Source organism: Heloderma suspectum, chromosome 10 (assembly GCF_057233095.1).
Source record: "Heloderma suspectum isolate Gila_16-S chromosome 10, 16-S_ref, whole genome shotgun sequence".
Classification (NCBI taxonomy): Eukaryota; Metazoa; Chordata; class Lepidosauria; order Squamata; family Helodermatidae; genus Heloderma; species Heloderma suspectum.
This window is the reverse complement of record NC_139467.1, coordinates 33,702,550-33,730,332: the sequence shown is the minus strand read 5'-3', so window position 1 is coordinate 33,730,332 and position 27,783 is coordinate 33,702,550. Positions and strand designations below refer to the sequence as shown.

At 45.4% G+C, this 27,783-nt stretch overlaps 1 long non-coding RNA gene across 3 annotated transcripts in view; it reads right to left on the bottom strand.

Annotated features, from left to right (window-relative positions):
• Positions 1-1,177: 1,177 nt before the first annotated feature.
• Positions 1,178-27,783, bottom strand: part of LOC146338093 (uncharacterized) — a 39,702-nt gene continuing 13,096 nt past the window's right edge. The window contains exons 3-4 of one of the 3 annotated variants that reach the window (XR_014785160.1): positions 14,394-27,351; positions 1,178-11,696 (exon numbers count right to left, since the gene is read on the bottom strand). This is a non-coding gene — a long non-coding RNA (uncharacterized LOC146338093). The remainder of the gene's footprint in view (positions 11,697-14,393; positions 27,352-27,783) is intronic. The other 2 variants (XR_014785161.1, XR_014785162.1) reach the window with 2 other exon arrangements.

Here is a 27,783-nt window from a genome sequence, read left to right as displayed (position 1 = left end):
TGGGCCTCTCTTTTTTATGTGCTGAAGTTAATCTCAAGTGGTCTGCAATTCCTATAGTCACCCTGAGGTGTAAATCCAGGTAAATCAGGCAAAAATATCCTCTGTCTATTTTTAGTCTTACCAGGTATATTGGGGGACAGCCAAACCATGCCAGCATTTTATGGACAGGGATTTTTTCCCCATTGAGGATCCCATGCGATTCTTACCCCCACCCTCAGTCTGAAGTGGTTCAGTCCAGGAACAGTTTTCCAGGGCCAGATCTACGCTTCATGTCATAACGATATGATCCCATCATGGTGATGCTGTATCCCTCTTGTGCATTTATACCTCGCAGCACACACAATGACATCCGTTGCAGTGCTTTGGACAATACGGAATAAAAAGCAGGAAATAATGCTAGAAAAGTGGTATGTGGAATGCATAATTCGCCCCAACTGTTACCAGTACACTTCAACACTGATAAAAAGCACTAGTGTAGATCCAGCCCAGGGCCGCATCTATATGGCACCACTTTGACCCCCCCACCCCGTCGCAACTGCGCAGCAATTCAGCTTCGAGTCAGCATGCCCTGCGATACACTCGCACTATACTGCGGGCTTCCCTCACAGACTCGCCATGCCCCTTTTTTTGCTATTATACTGAAATGCGCAGCTGTGCAGTCCCGTGAGTGTGGGGGTGGGACACTTCAGCGGCTGTTTTGTATCTGAGGGGCTCTGCTGTGTCTTTCCGTCCCATTTTAGGTAAAAAGTGAGTGTTTTGTGCTCCTTCATTTCTGCACCATCAGTTTGTCAGTTCCTCAGCCCGAGACCCTCACAATGGTTTGCACTCACAAGCGTGAGCACTATGTGCCTAGCCATAGCTCCAAAATGGTGGCCAGAGCGATGCTGGTCCTTCCTGAAGGCGCCCCCCCCCCGGCCCTTGGGTACAGAGTCCACAACTGTTGCAAAGATATGAAGCTGCAAAACTGTGCAAAAGTGTGATTAAATAGATGAAAATGCCCCTCTGTGCCTCTGTAACTGCACAGCTGTGAAGGGACGGGGGAGTAAAGGGGCGTCACAGAGTGATGCAGGCACTACGCACGCCTACAACACGCCCACTGCAAAATGTGAAGTCAGTTCAGGGAAGGAACGGACGGCCCACAACCATGGGGGAACCTGCAGCAAACCCCCAAAATCACAGTAAAGCGACTCCTGGGAACTCCGCATTTTCTGGGCAAAAACCATGGATGGCTGCAAAGTTGCGACTTTATCATCTATCACAAGGGACCTCGACTCGCACCCGCCCCGGAGTAAAAGCCCAGTGTAGATGGGGCCCAGGTGATCAGCTGTTTTGTAGCCTAAATCTCGCTGAGAGCCAGTGTGGTGTAGTGGTTAGAATTGTGTCACCCTGCAGTGGGCATTGAACTCTTAGGTTAGAAGTGCCAAGATAGTGATACATCAGACTCAAAGGTTTACTTACAAGGAGTACTTTATTGGGTAACTTACAGCACACAGGCGTACCCAATGGTTGGATCGCACAGCTTCTCTGAACCCCGAGCCACTGGGTACAATGGGTCTTATACTCTACAGGTTAGCAATAAGCAGCGTTTCAGCAGCACGCGCCCCTCATGTTCATTCTCAGCATAAACTAACAGTGCTTGGTTCTCAAGCACAGCCACCTGCAGCTTTAAGGTGAACAAACTCTGCTTCTCAGGCTCATCAGTGATAAGACATTCTCCTCATGAGAGACGAATGTTCTTGGAGCTACTTCTCACCCTTTTTACTCATCTGGCTACATCAGGAGGCCGGTTAAGGGAAAACAGCAGCCCCCTGACCAAAGGCAGAGAGCATTATGGATCGAAGCCACTCCAGAACTACTAATAGCTTGGTTCAGGCCTGGGGCCTTACAAGAATGTTGGACTGGGAGCTGGGAGATCCAGATTCTAGTCCCCACTCGGTCATGGAAGCTCACTGGGTGACTTTGGGCCAGTCACAGACTCTCCGTCACAGCCCAACCTACCCCACAGGGGTTGTTGTTTTGTGAGGATAAAATGGAGGAGGATGATAATGTAAGCTGCCTTGGGTTCCTTGCAAGAGGAAAAAAGGCGGGATATAAATGCAATAAATAATAATAATAAAACTATTATTATTATTATTATTATTATCCTCTGCAAAGAGGGGTAGTTGTTACTGTTGCCCCTATAACTCACTGCTAAAGTCTTTTTGCACCATTATTATGGAGAAGTCTATAAAAATGTTGAATGCTCACCAAACTTTCATCAATCAGGAAAACACATTTCTCTGTGTTAGAGAAGCGACTGTGTTTACAGTGCAATCCTATACATATCTACTCAGAAGTAAACCCTATTGTGTTCAGTGGAATGTATTCCCAGGGAAGCATGTATAGGACAGCAGCCTAAATCTCATTTAGGATATATGACTGAATATTGAGGCTTATCATTCAAGGGGAAGATATACTTTTGTTTATTACATATATACGTGTGTGTCTGCACACACATTATACAAACTTGGGTTTGCATAAATCCATACATTATAAACAATGCCATTGAAACAGTAGAGGCAGAGGGAGAGATGGTGGCAGGAGGCACCTGGGTCATTATGGGGGTGGGGAATGCAACAGCGTGTCAGTTGCTCCCAAGCTGTCTCCCTTATTGGAGAGCCTGAGTTGCCCTGGGGACAGTCCCCCTGGGTTGAAGGTCCTGCTGCTGAATGCCAGGTCGTGAACCAGAAAACAGCAGCCATCCAGGACTTGGTCCTGGACGAATGTTTCAAGCTGGCCTGGATCACGGAGACCTGGCTGGATGAGACTGAGGAAGGAAATCTCTCCCAGCTTTGCCTATATGGGTTCTCCATGTGGCAGCAGGCAAGACCTGGGGGGCGGGGAGGTGGCGTTGCAATGGTCTCTTGGCGATTCTGTCCAGGTGCCCCATCCCACAGCCTTCCAGTTTTGAATGTGTGCATCTGAAGGTGGGTGTTTGGGATGGAAGAGGGTTCCTGTTGGTGCACCGCCCACCCTGCTGCTCAACAGTCTGCCTTCCCGAGCTAGCTGAGGTGGTCTCAGTGTTGGTGTGGGAGTCTCCGTGGCTTGTTGTGCTGGGGGACTTCAACATATATGCTGAGGCCACCTTGTCAGGAGTGGCCAGGAATTCATGGCCTCCATGCCAACCATGGGTCTGTCCCAAATAGTATCTGGCCCCAGTTACTCAGTAGGGCACACTTTGGAACTGTTTTTTCTATGTAGGGTGGGATAACAATGATCTAGGGGTGGAGGAACTTTCTATAGTTCAGTTGTCATGGCCCCACCTGGTGTGATTTAGACTTGCTAAGACTCAGAGCCTCTGCAGGGGCGGGGGACCAATTAAGATGGTCCACCCCAGGAGAGTGATGGATCTGGATGTCTTTCTGAGGGCTCTTAAGGATTTTCCTGTCATCTCAGTGCACAGTTCTTTTGACGTCCTGGTTGACTTCTGGAATGAAGAAACGTCCTGGGTAGTTAGCACAATTGCTCCTGAGCATCCTCTTCCATGGAGTGGAGCCAAATGAGTCCCCGGGTTTTCTAGGGTGCTGCAGACAATGAAACAAGTGGACATTGACTAGAGTGATGTTGGTGGAAAACGTGGAATGAGTGCGATTGAACACGGGCTAGAGCTCATTTGAAAGCCTATTCAGTGTCAGTGATGGCGGCAAAGAAATTGTACTTCTCCACAATCATTGCACCTGGTCAGAATCGCCCAGCAAAGCTTTTCCAGCTGGCAATGGTCTGTTACGCTCTAGCCTGCAAGAAGAAGAGGTGGACCATTCGATGGCCCACTGTGACTGATTTGCATGAGACTTTGCAGATAAAATTGATTGTATCTGTGCCGGCCATTTCAATCTGGCTTCAGGCCTGGTTACGGGACAGAGACTGCTTTGATTGCCTTGGTGGACAATCTATGCTGGGAACTGGATAAGGGGAGTGTGTCTCTGTTAGTTCTGCTGGACCTTTTGGTAGCTTTTGATACCATGGTATCCTTCTGGGGCATCTATCTGAGCTAGGACTGAGAAGCGCTATTATATGGTGACTCTGGTCCTTCTTGGAGGGGCAATCTCAGAAGGTGGTGCCTGGGTGATTCCAGTTGGACACTGTGGCCATCGGCCTGTGGTGTCCTTCAGGGGTACATCTTATCCCCCAGGCTATTTAACATATACATGAAACCCCTGGGAGAGATTGTCCAGAGTTTGGGAGTTTGGTGCCGTCAGTGTGCTGATGTTCCCCAGCTCTACCTCTTCTTTCCGTCTAAATCTAAGGAAGCTGTTCTGGTTCTAAATCAGTGCCTGATGTCGGTAATGGACTGGATGAGGGCAAACAAATTGAAGCTTAATCCAGAAAAGGTGGAGGTGCTTTTGGTCAGTCAAAGGGCAGACCAGGGAATAGGGATTCATTCTGTGATGGATGGGGTTGCACTCCCCCAAAGACTCAGGCTTGCAGTTTGGGGGTACTCTTGGACTCGGCCCTGAACCTGGATGCCCAGGTCTCGGCATTGGCCAGGAGTGTGTTTGCACAGCTGTGGCTTGTATGCCAACTGCACCTGTTCCTAGAGACGTCTGATCTGGCCATAGTCACACATGCCTTAGTTACATCCTGTTTGGACTACTGTAACACACTTTATGTGGGGCTGCCCTTGAAAACTGTTCAAAAACTTCAGCTGGTCCAGAATGCTGCAGCCAGACTGTTGATCAGGGCTGGTTCCAGGCAGAATATGACTCCCTTGTTATAGCAGCTTCACTGGCTACCAGTCTGTTTCCAGGCAGAATTCAAAGTGCTGGTTATGACCTATAAAGCCCTTTATGGTTTGGGACCAGGCTACCTGAAAGAACACCTTCTCCCATACAAGCTTGCCTGGTTCTTAAGATCTTCTGGAGTGGCCTTTCTTTTGAGACTGCCACCTTCAGAGGCGTGTTCGGTGGTGACCCAAGAGAGGGCCTTTTTGGTGGCAGCCCCCAGGCTGTGGGACTCCCTCCCAAGGGAATTCACTCCCGCTCTGCTGTCCTTTCATTGGCAGGCAAAGACCGCTTTATTAAAGAAGGGCTTTGGTAGGACTATTGAACTGGGTGCTGTTTTGTTTTGTTTTAATCTGTAATTGTTATTTTTCATTGTATTTTTATTGCAGAGAGCTTCAGCTATTGGGAGGTATAGAAATAAATACGTTTTAATATATCACTTTATTGTTTTAATCAATTTTAATTGTGCCTGTAAACTGCCTTGAGTGCCATTTTTTGGAGGAAAGCAGGGTACAAATTAATGACATAAATAAAATAAAAACAACAAATACAATTCCAGGAGTATATCCTAGAGCTATTGAGTATTGCCTTCATTCAGCATAGGAGCACAGAGTTTGTTTAATACAAGCATAAACATCAGGTAAATACCTTTCACATGCAACCCAGCCTTGAGCCCTTACTGGTATTTTTCTATATATTTTAATTTGCTTGTGGTTGTATAGCGCTCTTTGGGGAGTCATGCAATTTTCATGTTGAATGGTTGTATAATTTATTGGCATAAAGGTCAACTGTTGGCTTGGGAAATTAACTGTATGAGTACACATGTTCATGGTAGGCCCATATAGTGCATTTGAAGCAACATTCACATTTGTCATCATCACAAATTGTGGCAAGTTCTTGGTGGTATGGGGATACCAAGTCATCTTGTCTGCCTCCTGAGGAATCTGTATAACGACCAAGTAGCAACGGTAAGAACAGACCACGGATCAACGGACTGGTTTAAGATTGGGAAAGGAGTACGGCAGGGTTGTGTACTCTCACCCTACCTATTCAACTTGTACGCAGAACACATCATGCGACGTGCTGGGCTTGATGAAGCCAAGGCTGGAGTTAAAATCGCTGGAAGAAACATTAACAATCTCTGATATGCAGATGATACCACTTTGATGGCTGAAAGCGAGGAGGAGCTGAGGAACCTTATGACGAAGGTGAAAGAAGAAAGTGCAAAAGCTGGGTTGCAGTTAAACTTCAAAAAAACCAAGATTATGGCAACCAGCTTGATTGATAACTGGTAAACAGAGGAAGAAAACGTAGAGGCAGTGACAGACTTTGTCTTTCTAGGCGTAAAGATTACTGCGGATGCTGACCGCAGCCAGGAAATCAGAAGACGTTTACTTCTTGGGAGGAGAGCAATGACAAATCTTGATTAAATAGTTAAGAGCAGAGACATCACACTGACAACAAAGGTCCGCATAGTTAAAGCAATGGTATTCCCTGTAGTAACCTATGGCTGCGAGAGCTGGACCATAAGGAAGGCTGAGTGAAGGAAGATAGATGCTTTTGAACTGTGGTGTTGGAGGAAAATTCTGAGAGTGCCTTGGACTGCCAGAAAATCAAACCAGTCCATCCTCCAGGAAATAAAGCCAGACTGCTCACTTGAGGGAATGATATTAAAGGCAAAACTGAAGTACTTTGGCCACCTAATGAGAAGACAGGATACCCTGGAGAAGATGCTGATGCTAGGGAAAGTGGAAGGCCAAAGGAAGAGGGGCCGACCAAGGGCAAGATGGATGGATGACATTCTGGAGGTGACGGACTTGACCTTGGGGGAGCTGGAGGTGGCGACGGCCGACAGGAAGCTCTGGCGTGGGCTGGTCCATGAAGTCACGAAGAGTCAGAAGCAACTGAGCAAATAAACAACAACACAGTTTATTTCCAATGGAACAATCCCAGATAGGATGCCCTTTGGGGTTGTCTGCCTTTTGAAAACAATGTTCTCAAAGTATTTTATGGTATGATAAGGCTGAACAAGTTGGGCAACAACTCAGTACAATGGATGAAGGACAACCGTAGTGGTTGGCCTGAGCGAGTCTCTGCAGTTTCCAAGGTGTTGCGTTTGGATGCTAAAGCACCATCCAACGCAAGGCAAATGCAGACCCTGTTATAGGAGCCCAATTCCATAATATTTACCACCCTGGAAACCCCTTGCTAAAAGGCTCGCTAGCACAAGATTGCTAGGAAGTAGTGATGTATGGATTTTGTAAAATCCATTCTGCCTGCATTTCGCAGATTGTCAGGTGCCTTTTGTTCTATTGTCCACTCATTAGTGGAGCCAGATTGTTTCCAATTTCCCAAATATGTGCAAATTCGCACTTGCGAAAATGTGCAAATCCCTCTCAAAATGTGCACCCTGTATGGGCATTTTCCTGCTTTAGCCTATGGGGGAAATGCATATTTTAGCAGGTGTCTTTTAATTATATGTATTTTTCTACAACTAAATTTGTATACAATTCCAGAAACTAAAAAAAAAAATGATCCGCAAGTCTGCAGAACCTGTGCAACTCGGGAAGAGCCAGTCCGCTGTGGCATCTGCAGGTCAGATTCATAGAAATCCAAACTCATTTGATTCCATTGCAGATTTCTCCAACATCCCTACTGGGGAGTCAGGTCAGCTCTATATGAACAGCGTTGCTTGGAGGATCAGATCAATGGTCCATCTTACCTGGTGTTCTGTTCCCAACCTCAGCCAGCCAGATGCTACTATGACCCTGGCTTCCATGAGCACAGAGACCTAAGGTCAGTGGGCAAACTGAGGAAGCAATACATCCAAGCCCAATGGCCAGAGCCCCACCGACTCAACCCAACTCAAGCCAAACCACAGATTATGGCTTAATAAACCAGTCCCATTCACACCTACTTCATTCCTCTCTTCACGTGAGCAAGTAAACAAACCAGGAAAGAGAAAGCTTTGTGTGACATTTGAACCCAGGATTATGATTTATTGCACTGAAGCAAAGCAGGATTCAGAAACCAACGACAAATCCTAGTTTAAAGCTGGGAGGAGGGAAGAAGAGGAACACGTGGGCACAAAGCTAGGGGATCCACCTGTGCATCACCAAAACAGAGGACAAAAAAGGGCACACATTTGCAGAAAGAGATTACATCTGCTAGATTATATGTATAGATGCAAATTGGGAAATAATTACTATAATTTAAACAGAAATACGATGCATCTTGCCACAGTGAGGAAGACTGAGAGCGGGTGAGATGTGTGCTTGCTGTTCACTCTGCCGTCCAGGTGCCAACCGTTGATGGGCAATTTCCAGCCCCCTGCTGCTCCCCCCTTCTCATAGCGCTTTGTCTTTAAACCAGATTTGGACTGGACAGCCCTTCAAATAGAGCAGGGGTGAGGAATCACAGGCCTGGGGCCAAATTCCATCCTCCTGGGGTCCCAATCTGGCTCTCTTACCATGTCCCCACCCTCTTTCCCCAACTTCCAATTGTTTGGTGCTTTTCTGGATTTTGTCCCATTTTGTCCCCATTCTAAAATGCGGAAACACTTCCCCTAATGCTTAGTGGCAGTAAGAGCTTTAAGCTAAAATGTGCTGGTGTGTTCGGACTGCCCCCTTTGGCATTCATCCCCACACGCCATTGGAATGCGGCCCCTGAGAGCTTCTCCGAAAAGAATTTTGGCTCTTGGGCTGAAGAGGATCCACATCTTTTTTTAGTTCTAACTGCTGTTTATTTTGTTAGGATTGTTTTAGTGTGTCTACGTGTGATTTATATTTTTGTGTGTGTAATTCGTCTTGAGTTTGATTTGATCAAAGGAAGGCAGAATATAAACTTTCAAACAAATAAATATTAAACTCCCAACATCAAGGTCCTATATAGTCATGATAATCAGTTACGGACTGAACTCCGTAAGTGGTTGAGACTTTCCACCACTCCCAGGCATTTGGCAGCATATGCTAGGTATTTAATCAGGCCATGGGATATTATTTAGATATGTGTGTGGGTGTATGTGTGTCTGCTCTGTTTATATGTTTGTAGCTAAACTTTTTATTTTATGCATAATGCCATATTTTAAGGGTTTTAATCTTTGTAAACCTCCCAGAGAGCTTTGGCTATAGGGCAGAACAGACATGAAACAGAAAAAACATGATGACAACATGTATTGCATAGTGGAGCACAGCACCAGCCTGATTGTGGGGGGAAAGTATGAAGGGGAAGTCACAATTTGATTGATCTGAAATATTAATTCCTTAAAAATATTTTTTTAATGTGGATTTTTAAGTGATGTTTTCCTCCTGCAAAATAGGGCTGAGTGTTGGTTATAGGGTTGTAAAAGGTCTACATACCTTCCTTGATTTGAGCAGTGAATTTTAAATTATTCTCCCAATAATATGTGCCCCAGCTGTGGGCTGAACTACAAGTTACATGTGACACAAAAATGTCACACCTGCCATAACGTGTAGGATCACGTGTCTAATGTCCTGACATCATCCAGTTGTGTCCCCACTCTGTAGAAATGGCTGCCTCTGGCAAGCACAGAGAAGCACCCATCATGATGACTTTAGATCATGGGGAAAGTGGTCCAGGGAAGAGTGGGGAAGACTCAGAACTGAGAATGCCATTTTCAGCTTCATCCTCTTGTTGCACATAACATGCAGTTTTGCCCTCTGTAAGGATGGGCAGATCTGACTGTTTCAGTTTCGCTTAGTTCTTCACTTTCCCTGTAAATTCTGTAAGTTCTGCACTTAAATTGTGCTTCAGTTTGCAAATTTTGTGTGTGTGTGTGTGTCTCTGTTCACACAAAAAATCATGCACATTTTTGTGTGCATTTCTTCTAATATATGCATTTTTGTATACACATTTCCTATGGTGCATGTTTTCTGCAAGTGGTTTTACCCTAACGTAATATGCTTTTGTGCATACCTTCCCTTTATATATGTATTTTGGTGTATACTTTTTGAGTTGTAAATTGCATTGCAACATTCTGAAAAGTGTGGATTTAGCTGCGAAAGGGTGTTCTGGTTTGCGTATTGGTTTGGGAGGCGCAAATTAGGGAAGCCTTTATAAAAATCCAGACTGAACTAATTTCTCAGCCATTTCTACCTGCGAGCTGAGAAGTATTCTGGTTGGGAGTCCCATGCATAAGGAGCAGCAAGAGAGTACAAGTGAATCATCCCTGCTGAAGTAACCTGTCCAAATATTGACCTGGCCTGTCTGGATGCTTTTTAGCTTGTGAGATGTGACAGGATGACAGTGCGCTCCGCTGTGGCTCCAGGCAAAAGCCACATTTGCAACATGCTATTGGAGGTTGCTATGAATAACATCAGGTGAATCTGTGTTCCAATTTGGAAACATGGAAAATAGTTGAGCTTGGGATTGTATTTCCTTACTGAGCTGCTATGTCCCATAGTGAACTGTTTATCATTGTTGTTTTATTGTTTTTGTTTATTGTCCTTTCCATAGGGCTTGATTTTACTATTTACAATGCTAGGGACCAGACCTGGAACTAGGGGTGCCAAAGAAATCGGTTGGGGGGAGGTGAAGTTCAATGAGGTTTTCTGGGTTCAGCCCCTGGACTTCATTTTGGTTCCTGCTGTGGTGCCCGATTTGATCTGCAGTGAATCAAGCCAGTTCGCAGTTTTATGGGTATTTTGTGCATCCTCCCTCTTTTTGTGTGGAAGGTTCTGCAATTTGTGATAACTTCTGAGAAATTTGCCCAAATTACAGCTGTATTTGCACAAATTATGCAAATTACAGCCAAATTCTCACAATTTGTGTGACTTTGGCCATAAATTACACAAGTTTGGCTGTAATTTGCGCAAATTCAGCCATAATTGGTGCAAATTGCTCAGAAATTTCTGCAAATTGCAGTACCTTCCAAAACGTGTGCAAAAAAGTTCCTGAGTTTGGGGAACAGCCCGCAGCTCAGTTTGCAGATGCAAAGCAAGTTGTATACACCGCAGAACTCCACTTAGCCAAAAACAAAATGGATTTCCCAGTTACAGACATCCCTACCTGGAACACAGTAAAGGTAAGTAAACACTAACGTAAGGTCCTGGAGTGGCTTGTTAAGCACGGCAACAAGCCACCCCGCCCGGGTTTGCACAACATGATAAGGTGAGGTGACTGCCCACAATGGTGGCCAGAACATACTGCAAACCACCACGGCTTATTTAAACCATGGTGGGTGCCGACAGCCATGCGAACCAGCTCAGTAAGTAACCAACAAAGGGGAGTACCCTTAATTTGGTTCCAGCCCTCTATCTTGTCTTGTCACAGTCTAGTAGGACATGCATGGAAAACCAAGGGCGTTGGTGCAAATTCCTACCTGGCTGGTGGAAATGGTGTTGTTCTTTGGCTTCTAAGGATGGCTTACAAGTGATGACAAACTTTACAAATATTGTAAACAATCTGGGATCCCTTTTTAAGTAGGGCTGTCACCCAATGAAAGGAATCATGATGCCAGGCGCTGCCTATGTTGATGTCTTTTAGGCACCAGGCAAATACCTTTATAAGAATCATATACTCTTAATCTCTGTTGTTGTTTTTCAGTTCCTTCTGCTGTGATTGCTTTTGGTGCTGTCTTTTGCTGTTTTATTGTGTTATTGCAAATTGTCCATGGAAAATTTGAACTGAAATGTTCAGAGAAATAAAATGCAGAGTATCCGACTTGCCCTGGAGTAACCAGAGCCAGCCTCCACATAACTTGGGAGTGGGAGTAGGGTTTCTGGATCAAAGGGCACAAATTCCAGCCAGGCTTGCGGCCTCTTCTTAGCCACTCCGGGTGCTTCCAGACAGGGCTTTTATTGTGCCACCACCGCCCTGCCTCATTCACAGAATTTTATGTGTGTGTGCCCAGATGCCATTGTCTTCCATTTGCAACTCTCCCGTCTATTTCCACCATTTCTTCTGACCTTTTCCTTACTGCAAAAAAAAAATCTGTTAAGGAAGGAAAGGTGGAATAGCTCAACAGTGCCTTTTGTTTGGTAGGACTAGGAACCCTCCGGTCTGGAAGCACCCACTCTCTTTCAAAATGAACCACTGGCTGCTTTTCCACAAGTGGTGGTAGGGTGGCCACATACGAATTGCCAAAAAAAAAAAGGAATGCACCACCAAAGAAAGAGGACAAAAGAGGATGGTGATTTGCATAAGGTTCGCATATGCTAATTGATGGGTACAGATGCAAATTTAGGATTATTTGTTTGTTTGTGACCCTTATACGCCACTGAATATAATAAAATCCTTCAGCAGTTCACAATAAAATGATTGTGAAATGATTATTAGAAATGAAATAGAAATACAGTCCATCTCATCATAGTGTGGAAGGGCAGGTGACCTGCGTGCCGGCTTGTTCAGTCTGCTAACTGTGGATGGGCAACAAATCTTATGGTCATCTTTAAAATGGAATTGGACTGTTCAGCCCTTCAAATAGAGGATGGTTCTCAGGCAGCTCTTCAAATAGAGGAGCGCCTTCTGTAAAAGAGGACATATGGCCACCTTAACTGTGGTGGCCATGTTGTTCCCTTCCATCACTTGAGCTTAGTCAATAATAAAAGAACTTGCTATGACAGTGTAGCGGTTATAATTTGAGATCAAGACTGAGATGGCTTTGGTGGGATCCAGATTTGTTCCTTCCCTGCCGTTTTAATTAAGTGCAGTCGGATCAGCTTGCTACTTATCGCAGCAACAATGTTTTATTAACTCTTCTTCTGGTCCTCACTTCCAAACGGCACATTGCAGAAGTGAACCATGCTATGCGAGATGCACAATGCGGCAGAGGACCCAGGAACAGTCATAGAATCTGAAGATCAAACTAGATGTGATGCTAAAGGCATCATTAGAAAGCACAGAAGGGTTTTGGGTTTTTTATTTAATAGCAGGCATGTGTATGGGGGTTGATTTTCAGATAGGCTGCAGCATGTGGGGAGGGGCAGTGTACTCCTTCCCACCCCCACCTCCTGCATTAGCCTTGAGACCAATGGGAGCGTGTGTGTGTGTAAGGGGGGGGGAGCATTTTCATCAGCATTGTGGCTGGGGAAGGAATAGATAAACCTCCTCTCCCTGCATATGTTTCAGATAAAAATTGGAAGCCTGCACACCTGCTGTTAAATGACAAAGCACATCCGGGTTTTGTTTTTTAAAGATGTGTTTAGTCTCACTTTCTAGTGTGGTAGAAGTCCAAAACTGGACTTGGAGATCTGTGCCCAGCTGCCCTCCAATTAAGCTCTGGACATGCGGGTAAGATCCAACTCGAGTTTATTCGTGTACAACGAAGGCTCTGTCAACCCAGAGGCAGCTCAGATCAACACTCACCGGTTACTTTTATAATCATAATGTGTCTAAATAAGTGACATCAGCCAAGCCTAGCGCGCATGTCTGCTCATTATCAACTGAGTTTTAGTGACCCCCCCCCCCCCCGGTTCCTCCCTGAGAGTCCTGCAACTTTCTTAAAATTCATGACCCAATTATTTTGGAAGCATGATGATCCATAGGTGTGGGGTGAGTTGCTGTGCCAACAAGATAACCTATCTCTACTGTCCTAGCAGTTTCTCCTTCAATATGGAAGAAATAGAGACAACAGTTTTAGGCCTTTGAGGAATCTGCCACATAGGCACGAAGAAGCCGAGACGACATGGCTTTGGCCTTAGTTTTCTCCACACTAGTTTGGCCCTAAGTTGTAGAGGGAGATACAACAGAAGCTTGGCCTAAAACAACAGCTTTATTGGAACTGAAATCTGTGATCAGATTGAGGCTGGGAGCAAGACGCCTGGAAACAGTTTAGCGAACCTATTCTCCTTAACTTCAGTTCCATTAATCATGTTGCAGCTACCCAATTTTTAAAATGATTTACATAAAAAACATAAGCCAATAAACCACAACCTCCCATCCACCCACCCTAGTGCCCATGAACAAAATTTGCTAAAATTGAGCCAGTCAGGAAGCCTTAAATGTGTTAGGTTACATAGCCTTTGAGGTACTCTGGTCTCTCTTCCAGATGGCTCCTGACGCTAATAAAACATTACTCTTCCACTGTAAAACAAAAGTGGAATTGCAGTTGACTTTCCACACTATTGGGGATATTGCACTTTTTCTGTGTGTTCATCCCTCCCTCTAAATCAGTGGGTGCGGAAGGTTTAATTCACCTGAGCAGCCCTTTGAAGGTAGAGTTATCCTTTTATAATAAAATACATTATTTATTTAGTGCTGAGTGTTTTTTCCTTTAAGTGCGATTATCCATTACTATCCCTTAAATGTCAAAAACAAAGTACTTAACATTTGTTTTGGATCAAAAATGTAGATTGCAAGCATTTAATTATGAAAAACACATTGCTAAAATGGTGATGACCATAATGGGTCCCCCCCTTTATTTGTTTGAATTAGTATTATAATGTTACAGTGCTATAACACTCTTACATTTAAGCAGTATTTTGCTCATCCTAATGTTTAAAAAACTATAGTTGGAAAAGCATTTTAGCAACCATTAAACATTTGGTTAAAAATATCAATGGGGTTATAAAATGGGTGTGCACTGCAAAGCTTATGAGGGATGTGTGCTAAGCATGCTGGGAGTTGTAGGACTTTTTTCTGTCTAAACACACATAGGATCACACCATTACCCACATCAAAACGACACCTCTTTAAAAAGACAGGACAGTCGCACCAAGGGCATCTGAACCTGTGGAAATTACGCCATTTGTCCATTCTTCTCCATAAAGGAAGACTTTCTGCAGTAAGAAAAAAGATGGGGAAAGCACTGGAGGATTACAAATGGATGCTGGGTGGCTGCTTGTGAATCACCACAGAAGAGAACAAAAGAGGACACCGATTTGCATAAAACTTGCATATGCTAATTGATATGTATCAATGCAAATTTAGAAATAATCATTACAATTTACATGATGCCATCTTTACATTATGTACACAAGGGATTCGTAATATGATGGTGAGCAAGGCATTTCCGTCAGGTCTAGTGACATGTCCCACCAAAGACTGCTTGAAAAGTTAACTTCAAAATATACATTGCCCTACAATCTCAGCTGCTCATTTTTGCATTAAGTGTTGTGCGTTTTATCATTATTTGTAGCACATCTCACCCCCCAAATACTGAAATGTCAGACGTTTAAAGTTCAGATTTTACAGCGGGAGCTGTAAAATATAGTTCCCAAGCAAGTCAAGAGAGTATTACAGCCACCAAAAGAGGTAAAGGCCACATGCAAATGCTTCCATTAATTAATTAATTAGCTAACTAAAGGATTTTCATCCCACTGTTCAGCCAAAAAGGCTGTTAGAATGGCTTACATATAATCAGTAAAATGATGGTCCCCGCCCGCAGGTTTACAATCTAAAAAGTCGCAACACATGAGGAAGAAGGAATGGGGAGGGAAGAGGGGAAAATTAAATAGCCCTGCTTCCCACTTTTATCTGCCTCAGTGCAGCCTGCTGGAATGACAGCTGGAGAAGGAGGCAGAGGAGGAGAAGCCTTCATTAGCACAAAGGAGCTTTTCTCCCTTTCCTTTTGAGCACCTGGTGCTGCCCTGGAGGTCACTTCCGAAGATCCTTCCTTCCCATGGAACTTCCAAGTTGAGAAATTTCCCCCCGAGTTCCCTTCCATTGGGCAGGAGAGGCTTCAGAAGCTCTGCTGTGAGAGGGGAACTCTTCACACAGCCCCTAGGATCCTGGTCACAGTTGGCAGGCAAGATCCAGGACTAGGCATCACCAAAAGAATCAACAAATGGAATGTACTGATCTGCAGAAGATTTACCTGTGCCGTTGTGTCTGTACCGACGCACGCTGAGAAATGGTTATTATAATTTAAATAGACGTCCATTTTGCCATAGTGGGGAAGACTGTGACCAGGTGACCAGCTGTGAACCTACGTAATCTGCTTTACAGGCGCGAAGAGTTAGTAGGGACTTGAAAAGCCGCCGCTGCTTTCCCTCCTTATAGGGCTTATCTTTAAACTGGACTTGTACTGGGCATCCCTTCAGTTAGAGGATAACACTGAATACTAGCACTCCACACAGCAACATTTTGTTGCAGGTCTCACTTGTATAGACTAACAGCAAACTCAGATGCAGAGGCATTGACAGCTCTGTAGCCAAAACAGGGCTTGTTGTTGCTCAGTCATTCAGTCGTGTCCGACTCTTCGTGACCCCGTGGACCATAGCACGCCAGGCCTTCCTGTCCTCCACTGTCTCCCGGAGTGTGCTCAAGTCCATATTCATTGCATCGGTGATGCTATCTAGCCATCTCATCCTCTGCCGTCCCCTTCTCCTTTTGCCTTCGATCTTTCCCAGCATCAGGGTCTTTTCCAGGGAGTTTTCTCTTCGCATTAGGTGGCCAAAATATTTGAGCTTCAGCTTCAGTATCTGTCCTTCCAATGAGCAGTCAGGGTTGATTTCCTATTGATTGATTTGACCTCCCTGCAGTCCAGGGGACTCGTAAGAGTCTTCTCCAGCACCACAGTTCGAAAGCATCAATTCTTCAGCGCTCAGCCTTCCTTACAGTCCAGCTCTCACAGCCATACATTGCTACTGGGAAAACCATAGTTTTGATTATACAGACCTTTGTCAGCAAGGTGATGTCTCTGCTTCTTACTATGCTGTCTAGGTTGGCCATAGCTTTCCTCCCAAGGAGCAAGCGTCTTGTAATTTCATGGCTGCAGTCACCGTCTGCGGTGATCTTGGAGCCCAAGAAAGTAAATTCTGTCACTGCTTCCATTTCTTCCCCTTCTATATGCCAGGAAGTGATGGGGCCAGATGCCATGATCTTAGTTTTTTTAATGTTGAGTTTCAAACCAGCTTTTGCACTCACCACTTTCACCCTCAACAAGAGGATCTTTAGATCCTCTTTGCTTTCTGCCATTAGGGTGGTATCGTCTGCGTATCTGAGGTTGTTGATAATTCTCCCGGCAATCTTAATTCGGACCTGTGGTTCATCCAACCCGGCATTTCTCATGATGTACTCTGCACAGGGCGACAATATGCAGCCTTGTCGTACTCCTTCCTTTCCCAATCTGGAACCAATCGGTTGTTCCATGTCTGGTTCTCACTGTTGCTTCTTGACCCTTGTACAGGTTTCTCAGGAGACAGGTAAGGTAGTCTGGTACTCCCATCTCTTTAAGAATTTGCCACAGTTTGTTGTGATCCAAAAATCCACAATCAAAGGCTTTAGCGTAGCCAATGAAGCAGAAATAGATGTTTTTCTGGAATTCTCTTGCTTTCTCCATGATCCAGCGAATGTTGGCGATTTGATCTCTAGTTCCTCTGCCTCTTCTAAACCCAGCTTGTACTTCCGGTAGTTCTCAGTTCGCATGCTGCTGAAGCCTAGCTTGTAGGATTTTGAGCATCACCTTGCTGGCATGTGAAATGAGCACAATTGTAGGGTAGTTTGAAACAGGGCTACTAGGAAACAAACGAGGGCGGTATCATTGTGAATCAGAAGATTTGCAGAAGTACCCCCCCCCACACACACACACACACAAATCTTTGGAAAGAAAAAAAGAAAAGAAAAAAGGAGGCAACCCTCCAGCACCAATAAGCTCAGTGAAGACTGAGGAGGCTCAGTGGTCACAAAATGCTCTCTAAGGGGGAATGGAGTGGCAGAAGGCCTGGTTGGCTGGAACCCTGAATAGCAGCATAACATTTGGGTGCAGGTCTCATTTATTCTTGAATTTTTCGAACTGCAGGCAGCATTTTGAACTTTGCTTGGAATCTGCCCCACTGCTACTGGCCTAGGTAGCGCAGCTTAGGATTGCCCTGGGAAAAGGCCAGGCCTCCTGCTTTTCCAGTGACACAGGCAGACAGCAGGGGCAGGTCTCCACGTGCATGCTGTACCAACTGTATATGGCAGGGGTATGGAACCTCTTTCAGCCCAAGGACTGGATTCCATTTCAGTAGAGGGCTGTGTTCCAGTGGTGGGCGGGGTCAAAGGCAAAAGGGGCAGGGCCAAAAAACCAGCATATTGTAGCTTGAAGTTCTTACTGCCAGCAGTTAAGCCTTAGGAGAGGGATTGCAGCCTGTAGAATGCAACTTAGGGATTGCAACCTCTTATGCCAGTAGCTAAGCCTTTAGGAGAGGGAACGCAACCTTTAGAACCAGGAAAAAAGCTGCACAAAAGCTGGGAAACCACCAAATGATGGGTGATCACAGGAAAGGGGGTGGGGCCAGGGACAGGTGGTGTGGCATGCTGGGGACTCTCAGGGCTCATATTTGCCTCCTGGTTCTGAGGTTCTGCACCCTGATATACAGACTCGATACCTGTCTTCCTCCACCTGGTGCCCCACAGATGTGTAAGACTGCACCTCCTATAATGGGAGTTGTACTCCAAAACATCTGGAGGGCACCAGGTTGAGGAAGGCTGCTCTGCGCACACACACACCTGCTCGCTCGCGGCACGGTTACTGTGTTCTAAATGATGCCCTTGAAGGGTTGCGTTGGCTTTTAGCATTCTTAAAGTGATGGGGCAATGGCAGGGGGGAGACGGGGGAGGGGGAGATGGAACCATTTGATAAATTGAAGCAGACACAAAGTAACAATTTGCCAAGATCAAAGTAGGTGACACTGTTTTCTCCTAAAAGGGGGCAGGAAGATGACCTCCGGCAATGCAAACCCACCCTTTTCTTTGCAGCTCAATTCACTCTTGCAGAGCAGTGGTGTTCACTCAGAATGGTGCAGTGAACAGTCAGCCACTGTGTGGGGGTCAAATTCCTTTCTGGGACAATGCTTTCCTACGGCTGTACCAGGGGTGCACGTTCTGACTGTGTGCCCACCAGGTGCGTTTTGTCTTTGTTCACTGTGTTCCGTGGAACCCACAGTTGCCTTGTGAATATGTCTAAATCTGAAAAGGCCCAGTACTGGCTGAAAACAATACTGATGACTCCAGGAACCTGAAGATCTGTAATTGCAGCTGATGGTTTCAGATATATATCAGCCCACAGCAGAACAATATGCATAATTTCTATTCATCCAATTCTACACGGCACATTTCTTCCCTGGCTAGAATTCTGCCAGTAATGTATATGAAAGGAAGCTTGTGGGAAGCTGAAGCAACCTCTCTCTCTCTCTCTCTCTCTCTCCTCTTCTCATCCTACCCCAATTTAGTTAAAAAAGAAAAGAAAAAAAGAGCTCTTGCAATTCTCCAAAGTTGACTCTGCTCTGCCCCATTTCTCTTTAGCTGCCTGGCATTTCACTCCAAATCTGTTCTGGAAAGATGTCCTGCATGCACAAGTGATGGTATAGCTCAGCTGCTAATAGCTCAACAGACACAAGGGTCTGTTTTGCTTTGTTTTTAAAATGAAAAGCAGCCTTTGCCCATGCATTGCACGTCTTAAATTGAAGACCAAGTTCTGGGGCAGGTTCCTGCTCAATGCCCTAAGGAACTGCCAAAGGACAACAGTGTCACAGCAGAGACGTTGGCAGCTGTTTCCCTGGTTAGAAGCCTGACTCAGCCCTGTTTGAGGTGAGGAAGCTCAGAACAAGTGGATGCCTCAGTTGCCTCTTGAGCTCTTGGTAAAGGGCTGAGCTATGACATTTTACAAAAGGGGTGCAGAATCTCAGCCCGGGGGACAAATCCGGCCCTCCTGGGCAGCAGCACCGCTAGGGCTGGACTTCGGGGCCAAAGCCAGGGGCCAAAGCCCAGCCCCCCCCCCCCGTGACCACCTGGACAGCAGCAGCCAATGAGGGCAGCAGACACAAACTCCATTCTTGTAGTCACAATGGTGCTATGATTTAAGTGAGTTTAAAAAGCAAAGCTGCACATGCTCAGAATTATTTTTTAAAATATTTTAATCACAGTTGCTGTTGTTGTTCCAACATATGAGGAATGTAGAAGCAGTTGTAAAGACTGGAATTGCGGTTGGGAGGAGAGAACAGAAATGTGGGTTGTGCACTTCACAACTGAAGTAATACTCAAGATCATCTAAAGGGCCCCCTGTAAGATCTATGAAGGCGCAATCCTATGCATGTTTAGACAGAAAAAAGTCCTACAACTCCCAGCATTCCCCAGCCAGCAATGGGCATTTGGGAGTTGTAGGACTTTTTCTATCTAAACATGCATCGGATTGCACCCTAAGCCTCCCAGGTCTACTGCCTGCTCTCCCTCAATCTGGGCATTATGTCGCTGCGAGAGGCCATTTCTGTGGCCTGACAGATTCTAGCACCACCTCCCTGCCAGTTGGTCTACTGGTCTATCCCAGATACTTGCTACCCTTTGGGCCTCGATGTTGAGAGTGGTACAAATCAGGGACAAGATAGTGCATGGTGAAGCAACGATACTGCCCCTAAAATCTTGCAGGTCTTGGGAGAGGAATTGCTGTAGCCATTGTGCCAATGTACTGCGTAGGCAGAAGGCACAGCAAGTCCTGGAACCTTTAAAGACCAGGTAATCCCTTTGATCTGGCCACCATAGGAAGGCACCACAAAGAACAGGGGCAATCAAGGTCAGCGCTTATTTCCAAGGGACCATGAATAGAAGGTAACTGGACAGGTGGGAAGAGAGGAATTCTGTCTAACTTACTTGGGTAGAGGCAGGGAGGCAGTGGCCATCTTACCTGAAGTAGCCTAGGTCTAATAGCTTTATTCACCAATGAGAGTGGGATTTTTGAGATCAGGGCAGAACCTTCAGCTGCAGTCCTGTGCGCAATGACTTGGGAGTAAGCCCTACTGAACTTGGTGGCCCTTCCTTCTGAGTAAACATGCATGGAGTTGGGTTGCCCATATGGTGGCCTCTTTTATAGAGGACAGTCTTTTATTTGAAGGGCTGCCAGAGACTGTCCTCTGTTTGAAGTCATCCTCTATTTGAAGGCTTATGCAGTCTAAGTCCAGTTTAAAGAAAAAGAACCTTCAGAACTGTTGGCCATCCACGGTTAGCAGCACCTGGGCGGCAAACTGAACAGGCAGGCACACTAAAGCGTAAAGATATCTTTAAAAAAAAAAAGCATTTCAAAGGGCACATTAAAAAAAAATACATATTTTTTGAATGCGATAGTAAATTTGGGAATTTGCAAACATTTCTCAAAAAGAAAAAAGAAGAAAAAAACCCTGCTGCTTGCGTTTGAGTTGTGAACAGGATATCTTTGCATGATTTGCGAATGAAGTGAAATTCCCGTACAGCCATACAAGCTAGCCGCTCAAGGTCCTATGCAAGCTCAAGGCTTTCTGTCACAGGTTTTTCTAACTAAAAAGAAGTAAAATAATTTTTTGTGGGTGGGGTTCAAAAATGGGATTCCCCACCCACACTCTGAAATGATACAGAGAGCCAGCGTGGTGTAGTGGCTAGAGTGCTGGACTGGGAGTCGGGAGATCCGGGTTCTAGTCCCCACTCGGCCATGGAAGCTCACTGGGTGACTTTGGGCCAGTCACAGACTCTCAGCCCAACCTACCTCACAGGGTGGTTGTTGTGAGGATAAAATGGAGGAAGGAGGAGGATCATGTATGCTGCCTTGAGTTCCTTGGAGGAAAAAAGGCAGGATATAAATGCAATAAATAAATAAATAAATAAATAAATAAATACAGAGTGTTTCCAGATGGACAACTCCTAGTGCTACTAGTCAAAAGGCATTGTGCAGCTATTGCATCTTTCCTCCTTTCATGGATTTATGGTGATCCAGAAAAGGCAAAAGAAGCAGTGGGAAAACACGGGTGGGTTACAAAGGGAAGACAATGAGATCTGGACGCCCCTCCCCCCGAAATTCTGAATGAGGCCGGCAGTGCCACGAAAAAAACCTCATCTGGAAACACACACGGTTCATTCCACCAATGCAGGGTTCTTCCACCTCATTCCCACCTCATTCTGTTGCATGTACAGGCCAGGCCTTAGTTCCAAATAAGCATGGTTAGGACTGGATGGCAAATTAAAAATCAGGAGCTGTGCTTTGTGATAAATGGGCTTCTACCGGATTGTTTTTAAAAAGTTGAACTTTGTTCACAGCTCTCGACCAGATGTCTTAAACACACTTCCTTGGCATATTCTGCTCACCCTGGTCATTTTAAACATGAAAATAAAACTCCTTCTCTGGATGTGATGCGGAAATATATATTCTGGAAATGTGAGCTCAATGGTGCTTGCATTGTATTCTGTTGGTTAACGTCTGGACAGGGAAAAGGGTAATTCCCTCATTTGGCAGGGTAGTACGCTTCAGCGGTTGTATTCTCCTCTGTGGGGAATATATATATATATATGTACTCAAAACACCTGCCCTTGTAACCTTACCTCCTCTTTCCCACCACCCCTCACCAATGCAATCTGGGCTTCATCAGAGCAACTTTCCCATAAGTCTCAGGAACTGATGTGCCTTCATTCCTTGCCCAGCCACACTGTTGGGACACAAAACGTCAGAAGCATTTAACCTAATCGATATTCTGGCTGTTTGAGACCACTGGAGAAAAGAGCTTGATGATGTCTGTCTGGTGCCTGTAAAATAGCCTGGAAGCTGCATATCCATCTTAATTTAATTGCCCAAAGGACACCAGTTGACCCATGTTTCCCCCCGCAGATGGAATTACGGCAAAGTTGACAAATGTGTTTAGAACAGGCGTTCCTGCTCCTCCCTGTCCCCCTCCCCCAACAGGTTCCTAAGTGGTGCTTTCCTACCACAGAGCAAACTGACTGGATGTTTTGTTTAAAAAAAAAAAAAATTCTTTGGACGCCTCACTTGTGCCCTGACTCTGAATCCAGGGAGATTAAGTGATTGTCTTTTGCTGCTCTGAAGTGGCTTTGTTTTGCGTAATTCAGAGCCATTCGGGTTACAGGGGAATTAATTTAGCTGCTTTGAGTGAGGGCAAAGAGATCTATTTTCCTCCGAAATATTAAGTGCTTCCTATGGCACTTGGGCACACTTGGGGGATTTTCTGCACGGCGTGCAGACTTGCTTCCCTTATTAGGTGAAGAAGAGCTGCCTTTCCAATGTGAATCTGGTTGGCAACTGGAGCTGGACTCGAACGGCACCCTCTCCGTTCAACAGCACAGGTACTGCCAGCATTTCAGCTCCTGCTGGGTCTCTTGGATTAGTTGACCAAGGGGCCCCAGTCCCTGGTGGCAAGTCCAGGATTAAATAGTCGCCATTTGAATTGCTATGGGGAGAGCCATTGCTCAGTGGCTCAGTGGCAGAGCACATGCTTCGCATGGAAAGGTCCCAGGTTTGATCCCCATCTCCAGGTAGAACTGAGCAAGGCCCCCATCTGAAATTCTGGGCAACTGCTGCCAGTCCATGTGGACCAGCCTTCCCCAACCAGATGTTCTGGACTTCATTTCCCACCAGCCCCTGCCAACATGGCTGATGGTCAGGAATGCTGGGAGATGTAGCCTGAACCATTTGGAGGGACATCTGGAGAAAGCTGGTGTAGCCAGTGCCACGAGAGAGTGTCTGACCTGGTTCTAAGGCAGCTTCATATGTTCTGTCCGTTCACCAGAGGGCTGCAGGGATATGGCAACATCCCAATCTACATCCATCAGAGAGTCCAATGGGGGCTTTCAATTTGGTACCGGACTGCCAGGCTCTGTGGCACCCTGGTTCCCCTGCTCCCACTTAATCTCTGTGCCAGTAACCTAAAGCAGCGGCGCGGAACCTTTCAGCCTGAGGACAAAATTCCATTTCAAAGATGCTCTCATGAGTGGGGGGGGGGGCATTCCAATCATTCCAGTGGTGGGTGGGCTTGAAGGGAAAGGAGGCAGGACCGAAGGGGCAGGACCAAAATCCCCCAAATGCCAGCTTGTCTTAGCTTAAAGCTCTGTTTGCCAGACATTAAGCCTTAGGAGAGGCAGTTCAACCTTTTGAAATGGGGGGAGGGAGCGGGAAAGCCAGGAAACCACTAACTGTTTGGTGGTCAGGGGGAATGGGGTGGGCAGGGGGCATGACCATGTGGGAAACCCCGGATGGCCAGATTGGGACCCCAGGTTCAAGACCCTGACCCACAGGATGTCAGCGGAAATACAGTCCATGTGCGGACACAACATCACTGGTTGAAAGAGGGCACTGAAAGGACATTGGCCACACCATCGGAGGAAGCTTCATTGCACTCATAAGCCAGAACATAAAAGAGCCCCCTAAAGGTTTCTGGGTTGGGCTTGCTTGCTGATCTGAGCTACTGGGGTGGGGGGGTTGTCCTAGTCCCAGACTGCCTTCCTCTCCATCTTTGCTTCTGCCTTGCTCTGCCTTCAACTTCACAGGAGCTGGATTTGACAGATACACTGTGGCAGGTCCTCAGGGCCACTGAGATGCAGTTTCTAGTTTCTATCATTGTCCTAGAGGAGCTCACCTTGGAGGGGGAAAAAAGCAACTCCAAAGAGAATGGCAGGCTTGCATGTTTGACCTGTGTTTGGTGGAAGCTGGTGGCTCTGATGTCAGTGGGGCGATGAATCCGCTCCGGGATTCAGTCAGAACTCTAAAGGAGCTTCTGACTGAAGCCCAGAGCAGATTCACTGCCCCACTCACATCCGAGGCACCAGCCTCCACTGCCTGTGTTTCTTTCTTCTGATCTGGAATAGGGTTGTAGTGCATTTGCACAAAATTAAGGAAGGGAAAAAACCCCACCAACCTGGCAAGAATTGAAATTGATGTTAACAGTGTGTGTGTGTGTGTATTCAGTGGCCACATCCAGGGTTTGGAACTCCTGAGGAAGATCCGTCTCCCCCCGCTCCGCCCTTCACACACACTCTCTGATGACCTTCCACCAGATGGTTAAAACCTTCTTATTGGGAATAAGAATCACTTAGGGAGCAATCCAATGCATGTTTGGACAGAAAAAAAGTACTACAACTCCCAGCATGCCCCAGCCAGCATGGCTGCTGGGACATGCTGGGAGTTGTAGGACTTTTTCTGTCTAAACATGAATAGGATTGTGCCCTGAAGCTCCTGGGCTGATTTGTGAGTTATCAAACTGCACTGCATTATTTTTATTGCTGGGGGATATATACTTTTTAAATGGTGGTCCATCTTTCTTTTTTCTTTTCTTTTTTTGGTATTCTACTGCTTTTAATAATTTTGGTTTTATTTGTTTTGACTATTGTTATTGTTAGCTGACTTGAGCTTTTTTTTCTTCTTAAGAAAAAACAGGATATAAATGAAGTGAGGCGTGTGGTACTAAGGAGAGGGCCTTTTCACTGGTGGCATCCTGGTTATGGAATCCTCTCTCCAGAGAATCTTGCCTGGTTGTGGGCTCTTTTTAGCACTAGGTGAAGACCTTTTTATTCTCCCCAGCTTTTTAGTCCTTCATTAAAAAAAACAACAACACTCTGTTGCTGCTGGCTTTTATGTTGGTTTTATTATGTTTTTAAACTTTTTAGCTGTTTATGTTATGTTTTATTATGTTTGTATTTTATGATCTTAAGTTTTGTTTTGTGAACTGCCCAGACAGCTTTCAGCTATAGGACAACATAGAAATACTAGTGCAAATCCCCGTCGCCACAGGAGCGAGTAGTATGAGAATGATTGAATAAAAATATGTTTGCCCATTTCCCTTGTGACTGGAACAACTTTACATTTTAAGAATAAATGTTCTACAAATAAACCAGCCAAGGTGAAAACAAAAAAACGATGTTCATTTTAAAAAGATCGTTTACCATTTCTTGAAGTTTGAGGTCAAAAACATGTGATGTAAGATTTTTCTCTCTCTTCTCCCTGTCATGTCCTTAGCGTCTCTTCTTCTTCCTCTAACTGACTTTTCTTAAGCTATTTCACCTCTTTCTCCTCAGCTTCTCTTCTTCCTCCTCTATCACAACTGACTTTTCTTCAGCCCCTTTCCCAACATTCTGTGCCTGTCCTTTCATTGGCCCAGCACCCTTAAGAGCTCACAGGAGAACGCATTATTACAGATGCACACACATTACATTAAATGCACAGTGGAAGGCATGTGCATTAACCTCCCCTTTGCCTCATCCCTCTCCCTTCTCCCTTCCTGAGCTGTCCAAAGCTCGAGCTTTTAACTTTTTCAGCATTTCAACATTTTCTACATACCTACACTGCTCAAGCTTTAAAACAAAAATGAGCAAAATCGGTCCAGTAGATCTCTAGTAATAAGCCTTACACTACCGTATTCTTATATAAGATGCACCAATGAAACAGTTCTGTCCTTAACCACTAACACACAACAAAGCAGAATAGGTTGAAGGAAAATTATGTGTATAAAAATTCAACAAAATTTTAACACAAATACTGGTATTTCACACAAAATTTAAGATAATAGATTAGCAGTCCATCAAGATATCACATATACATGGCTGCAACACTGATTTCCACATCAAAAGGCTGTACAAATATGCAGTGCCTATCTCCCAAACACCTTTCAACCAAACTGGTCCTCTTCAGTGGGAAAAATATAAATAGTAATTCTAGCCCTTACTAAAAACATGTTTTCATGATGTTAACTTTCCTACATAGAACCTGTAAAGCAAAATACACAGCGATATCTGGGATAATATAGAAATATAACACTCATCAATCAATGTTTAAATAAATGCATGCATGCATGCATGCATGCCACTACTAAATTTGGATAAACCCTTCTCCTGAAAACTAGGATGAAAATAGTTGGGGAAAAAGATCAAGAACCGAAGGTTTCTTAGAATTTCCCACTGTGTGCTGAACAAGGAAGTCATTCTTCAGTGAACATTTTCAATCAGGCTTCCCTAACCTGGCACCCCCCAGATGTGTTGGATTGCACTCCCATCCTCCCCAGCCAGCATGGATGATGGGAACTGCAGTCCAACACATCTGGAGTAGGGATGTCAGAGGAATCCGTCCAGGGGCTGAAGCTTGCTGAGCTTCCATCAGCTCAGCCACCTGCATCAATTTGGGCCAGCTTGCTGATTTTCCAGTTTGTTTGTTTTTTTGTCAATTGAAATTTGTGCAAATTGCAGCTGTAACTTGATCAAATTGTGACTCTAGTTTGCATAATTTGCAAAAAGTTCCCAGATTTCAGGAAAAGCCTGCAGTGCAGCTCGCAAATGCAGGCAGCGGAGATCCGTCAGCCCCCCAAAAGGCTGGATTATCAAATGACGGACATCCCTAATCTGGAGGGTGCCAGCTTGGGGAAGGCTGTTTTAAATCTTAGGCTGCAATCCTTTGTACACTTACCTTGGACTGGGAGTCAAGCCCCATTGAACTCAATGGACTTACCTCTGAATAAACACACACAAAAGCAGCTTTTGCAACCCAGTTCCCTTATCAAGTCAACAGTGGGCTTTGAACAATGTTTCCCATCTATTCTGCCCATAGCTCTGCTTTGGATAGAAGTAGACATTAATACAGTGTCAAAAGCCACAAAGAATGGAATGAGCAAAGGGAGGATGGATGTGGATCGAAGATAACTGAAGGCCGATCAAGACTGCAAGGAAAAAATGAAAAAATTGGGCACAGCACAACCAGGCAGGGCTATAGTTCAGTCGTAAAGCACATATTTTGCATGCAGAATGTCCCAGGTTCAATCCCTGGCATTTCCAGTTAAAAGGATCAAGTAGCAAGTGATGGGAAAGTCCTCCGGCCTGGAATTCTAAAAAGCTGCTGTCAGACAGTGCAGGCAATACTGGGTTAGATGGACAAATAATCTGTCCTGGTATAAGACAACTTCCTATGTTCATATACCTGGTTGTTGTTGTTCAGTCGTTCAGTCGTGTCCGACTCTTCGTGACCCCATGGACCATAGCACGCCAGGCCTTCCTGTCCTGCGCTCTCTCCCGGAGCGTGCTCAAGTTCATATTCATTGCATCCGTGATGCTATCTAGCCATCTCATCCTCTGCCGTCCCCTTCTCCTTTTGCCTTCAGTCTTTCCCAGCATCAGGGTCTTTTCCAGGGAGTTTTCTCTTCGCATTAGGTGGCCAAAATATTTGAGCTTCAGCTTCAGTATCTGTCCTTCCAATGAGCACTCAGGGTTGATTTCCTTTAGGATGGACTGATTTGACCTCCTTGCAGTCCAGGGCACTCGTAAGAGTCTTCTCCAGCACCACAGTTCGAAAGCATCAATTCTTCGGCGCTCAGCCTTCCTTATAGTCCAGCTCTCACAGCCATACATTACT